This window comes from Ceratina calcarata, unplaced genomic scaffold (assembly GCF_001652005.2).
Source record: "Ceratina calcarata isolate Rehan_Ccalc_2016 unplaced genomic scaffold, ASM165200v1 scaffold369.2, whole genome shotgun sequence".
Lineage (NCBI taxonomy): Eukaryota > Metazoa > Arthropoda > Insecta > Hymenoptera > Apidae > Ceratina > Ceratina calcarata.
Window position 1 is genome coordinate 447,852 of NW_017160008.1, and position 5,065 is coordinate 452,916.

General features: G+C 44.1%; 1 protein-coding gene across 2 annotated transcripts in view; it reads left to right on the top strand.

The window, feature by feature from the left end:
• Window positions 1-1,062: 1,062 nt before the first annotated feature.
• LOC108625752 (leucine-rich repeat-containing protein 24) overlaps window positions 1,063-5,065 on the top strand; it is a 150,049-nt gene continuing 146,046 nt past the window's right edge. For both annotated transcript variants that reach the window (XM_026814189.1, XM_018026006.2), the window contains exon 1: window positions 1,063-1,497. The gene's annotated coding sequence lies outside the window, so the exon portion shown is untranslated. The remainder of the gene's footprint in view (window positions 1,498-5,065) is intronic.

Below are 5,065 nucleotides of genomic sequence, written 5' to 3' on the forward strand. Positions count from 1 at the left end.
TGCAGAAGCGGGTCCAGGCGGTGGCGTGTACGCGACAAGCGAGGAAGGTGGAAAGGAACCACGTGCGGCACGTGATGCATGCCACGCCGGGAAGAAAGATATGCGAACCCGGGCCATTCTCCGAGACAAACGTTTTTATTACGAGGAATCAGGAGGCGAGACGTAATGTAGGGCCGCGCGCAAGCGCACCCTCCGTTCCGGAAGACGTTGGGCCACCGTGCGGGACGAGGAATTACTGCGGGAAAACATGGACATTGTGGCTTAAAACAGCGTTGTTACGATTTGTTCTTTTTCTAAAGACTCCGTGATTCATAAAGAGCAGCTGGGAAAAGTTGCCTATTACCGTTTGAAAGATTGCTTAGTTTAATTTTATGTGGAATACAAGCGAAATTAATACTAATTGAAAGGGTGATAATTAAAAGGAACAAAAGTGTACTAATGTTTTTACGGTTGTGTATGCCTCTAATTAAAAACAATGACAAAGCATTGAAATTTTAATAGTCGTTAAATATTACATTGATAAAAGATTGTGTAAATTCTTGGAAATTAAATTCCTGAAATATTTAACGACCTTTGGCCTTTACGTATCGTTCAAAGTACAAGATCCATGTGTACAACGAACCATATTTGTTGTAGAAGCTAATATACGGGAAAACATTCAAATGGCGAAGTGCTTCCGTAAGCAGATAAATCCACGAACATCGGATTAACTAATGTATACTTACGCTAATCAAGAATAACGAAACAAGAATCCGGGGAACACACATAAGAAACGCGTAACGCGAAAAAAGGAAAGAGAAGACTGGGGAAGTCCGGAAGGGAGGCTGGAGCGCGAGAGGGTTAGAAAGACTGGCGATTTTTCTCTGGTGAACTACCCTTCTCTATCTGGCGCGCGAACATAACCCAGTGGTAGCAAGCGAGCGCACTGCCAACCAAGCCAGCCAATCCCCACCCGTCACCCCTCTGTCCCGCCGGTAGCGCCACCGGGTGGCAGCTTTCTCAATCGCTCCGCGTGCAGGCGGTCAGTCGCTCTCTGTCTGTCGCGCGCGCTTAGTGGTTTGGGGTGTTGTCGGCGAGGGTGATGGTGTCGGGCGCCAGTCGCTACGCGGACGTTGAGCTTGGGCTTTCCGTCGTTCCGTTCGCGAGACCTGTCCTTCCTTGTTTTTTAACGCGCGCGATCCGTTCTTGTGTTCGCCGATCGACTCGCTGCACGACGATTTGAAGCGACGCATGCGGTTATGTTTCGCGATCGGTGAACGCCGGTATTGAGTTCGATCTCGATCGATTCGGTGTGAATCGGGCTCATTTGTGAACGGTAAAAGTGTCGCTTTTACGTGAATCGAAGGATTCGTATGATCGTACGTTCTCTCAGTTCATTCTACCTGGTGATTCCGTTTTATATCAGAAGGAGGATACTCTCTACGGTGCAGCAGCATGCAGGACTATTACGGATACCAACGCTGATTCTATGCACCAGGAGTTGCGACGATTTTCAAAGTAAGTGGATTAGCGTAATTTACGCACAAACATTTCATTCGATTTGGACCTGATTACGATTAACTACCACGATATTGTAATGTCCTTCGCGGCCGATCGTTCTCCGCCCTCGAGGTCAAAGACTGTTTTCATAACAAATTAATGGAAAATTATAAGCGTAAGCTTCCTCAAGTTTAACGACTTAAAGGGTTAAAAAACATCGTTTAGTTTATTAATAATTGTATGTGTAATAATTATTATTAGTATTGTAGTGACGATTCTCTGAAAATAAGGTCGAAAAGAGCGATCATTGCAGAAACGAGATTCTGGGAATCGAGGTCTCCCGTATTTGTCTCTCGTGAAAGAAATTGCTTCCTAAAGCAGAAACTACATGCATTCTCGGTGCTTTACTCCCGGGAGAGTTCCTTTAGGGGTTGTTGAGAATCATTTACGACTTCCAAACGAAGAATCTCTACGATCGAACCGAGGGATTTTCCTTTGGTCGCGTGAAGGAGAAGAGCAGTCAGTTAAACGAAATTAATGGTTGCACGTCGACGAGCGGATCGTGGGCAACAATTAAACGAGAGAAGGTAAAAGTTCGGAGTCAGTCTTAACAATGACGTACTCGATTACTCTTCTTCGTCCTGTTACAAAAATTCATTTTGGTGGCACAGTTTCTTATCTCGTTTACGCCCGAAACTCGATTTAAAATCCTGAATTAATGGTTCACTAGGTACGCCGTGATATTAGAAGCTTATCTGTGTTCTATCTGGCTAATACGTAATACCCAAAACGCCAAATCGATTTTGCGAATCATTGTTTACATTCCTGAGCACGCAGGGAGGTGGGGAAACTCCAAGGGATTTGCACTTGCTTGGACGTTAGATTCATGGTCAGCCGTTTTTACTACATTCACGTCTAACGAAAGACGTTGTGCAATCGAGAATCGAATAAACTGGCCAACTCCGTTTCACGTCTACCAAGTTTCGGCGTCGAGGAAGTTAAAAAAGGGTGGAAATTCGGAGAACGGATGAGAAGGGTAGGCAAATAAACGAGAACGACAACGAGCGAATTTGTCATAAAAGTCGAAAGGGGTTATCGACCGCGTCCTACCGCGACTTTTCGGGGACAGCTGGTTATAAATACGAGTACGTACTCCATACGCCCACTGCTCGCATGGAAACTACGTGCTACATCTTTCTCCCCCTCCCCTACTTTTTTTAAAATTCGTTCGCCTGCTCCGTTTTTCCCAATTTCGAACCAGTCTGCTCTGCGAAGTTGCAACGATCATCGACGGTACTCTCGCGTGTCCAAGTGTCTCTTTCACTGATTTAATTTTATACTTTTCACTTAATCGAAATACCTCGACGTGTTCCACGGTTCATGTGTTTTTACGATGCACTCTAAACGCTAGATTACATCAATTATGCCAGGCTTGTTAGTGAGGGTTGATCATCAGCGTTAATAGAAATGTTAATATCACCGGGGATACATGGTTAATGACAAATTAGTCATATTTTGCAAAATTATTCACCGGAACACATTATCTATTACTGATAATGAAATTCGGTCATGTCACATCAATGTTGGCAGACCGTAATTCATCCAAATTAAACAAATTTTCGACGACTGCGACGATGATGATAATTTTCTGTAAAAATCATTATACGTATAGAACAATCGATAGGTAAAGCGATTACTGCATCCGTGGTATTGTTCCGTTCACTTCGATTTTCCAGTGAAAAGGGGCATATAAATTAATAATAATTAACAGTGCTGCTGGCTAGTTTGTTTGAAAGTGTATTTTTGGGCTTAAATGATTTCGCTTGATATTTCGGCCTGGCTTGAGTATATGATTAAATGCCATTCCGTTCGTTTCAATTGAGGGGCGTGAATAAATTAAATAACATTGAACCGAGGCCGTGGAACAAACGGGAATTTATGAAAACGTAATGATCGCTAAAGGTGTTATACGCGGGTCACAATTATTTCGCCGTCGTGCGTTGTTTCCGCGTCGCGAATCTTTTAAAAACGCCATTCGCAATCTGTAACAGTCTGGCGCGCATTAATCCGTGTAAACGGAAACCACGATATTTCATCCGCGGGGCGGAAAAAAAAAGCGCAGCGACTGCGTTCGCGATTCGGTGTAAATATCTATTGTCGTTCTCTTCGTTTCCCTGCACCTTCCGCTCAAATACCTTTCTTTCGCATGTAAATGCACCTAGGGCGCATATAAATTGCGTTGTTAAACGCGTTTGCCGAGATCACGTCAACGAGAGAGCGCGGTGCTTTTAGGACTCCCGGCCAATGGTTGCCGAATGGAGTAAGAATTTCTCTTGCCTCGTGTTTTTAGTTACAATTATTTTATCCTGTCTTTTGATAATTCTGAATTAATATTTCATATCGTACGCGACAAATAATGTCTGTTAAATTATTGTATCGAGTTCATTTTCATTTCTGATTTACCGAAAATTGTAAGTGGCAGGATTTTAGTATCTGATTTGCGTTCGAGTTGCGTGGATTCGAAATCGTTGTTTCATCGCCACACTTTATTCCTAAATAAATAGCGTGTTTTGCACAGTGTGGCCAGTAACGTCGTTAAATATACAGAGAAGCCTGAAATCCCGTCGCTGTAAAACGAGCTGGTCTATTGCGGCAGGATACGCTTTTAATTCGTAATTCTCGTATTGGCAATTGGAAATAATTATACGTAACCACAGTTAAATATTTTCTTCACTCGCAAGAGGGTTTCAAAATACTCTGATTATAAATTTGAACTCAGAGATATGCAATAGTTTATTTCATTATCGCGTCACAGTCGTGTTTGTTTCGTCTTATGTTTATCGATATTTCGTAGCATCGGTCACCATGGAACAGAAGGTTGCCGGGTGCTCGTTTCGCTTACACATATGTACGGGTAATCACGCGATAGGCAAAAAAGGATGAGAAAATTGGCCGGAAAGGGCGGCAGCCGTGTGCGCGTCGCCGATGGCGGTGGTGTTGGCGGTAACGGTGGTGGTAGTGGCAGGTGACGGTAACGCAGTTTGTTTCCGGTATCGAACAATCGAAGCGAGGTGCAACGCGCGTGACGACTGGTACAAAGGCAGATGCAATTTGATGCATTGTGAGCCGTATGTTCGGAGAGGGGACACGCCGTATATTTAGCGCTTTCGCGTAGAATGCGCGCGTAGACCGTGACAGAACGCTTTTCATTTCCTTCTATCGGAGGATCTCTCTCGATGCTTATGATTAATGAAATCAGGCGATCCTTTCCGTCCCGTCGTTTCCGTCGTAATCGGGGCTAACGAACGAAGCCCCCGTGCCGGCCCCGAACCGTGCCCTCTCCTTCCTCCGATTCGTTTTCAATTGTCGATGCTCGCTCGACTCGAAATTCACGCTAGCGATCGCGTTCGGTGTAACACCCGATTTTCTTTGTTCCCGTGACACGTGCGGAACATCGCTCGGTGAACTCGTTTCCTACGAAATTGATGATATCTGTGTTCTAACTTCCCTTCGACTTCATCCTTCTATATTCATATCGCAATTAAGGCAGTTGTAGCAATAGTACACATATTAAAATTTCAAATAA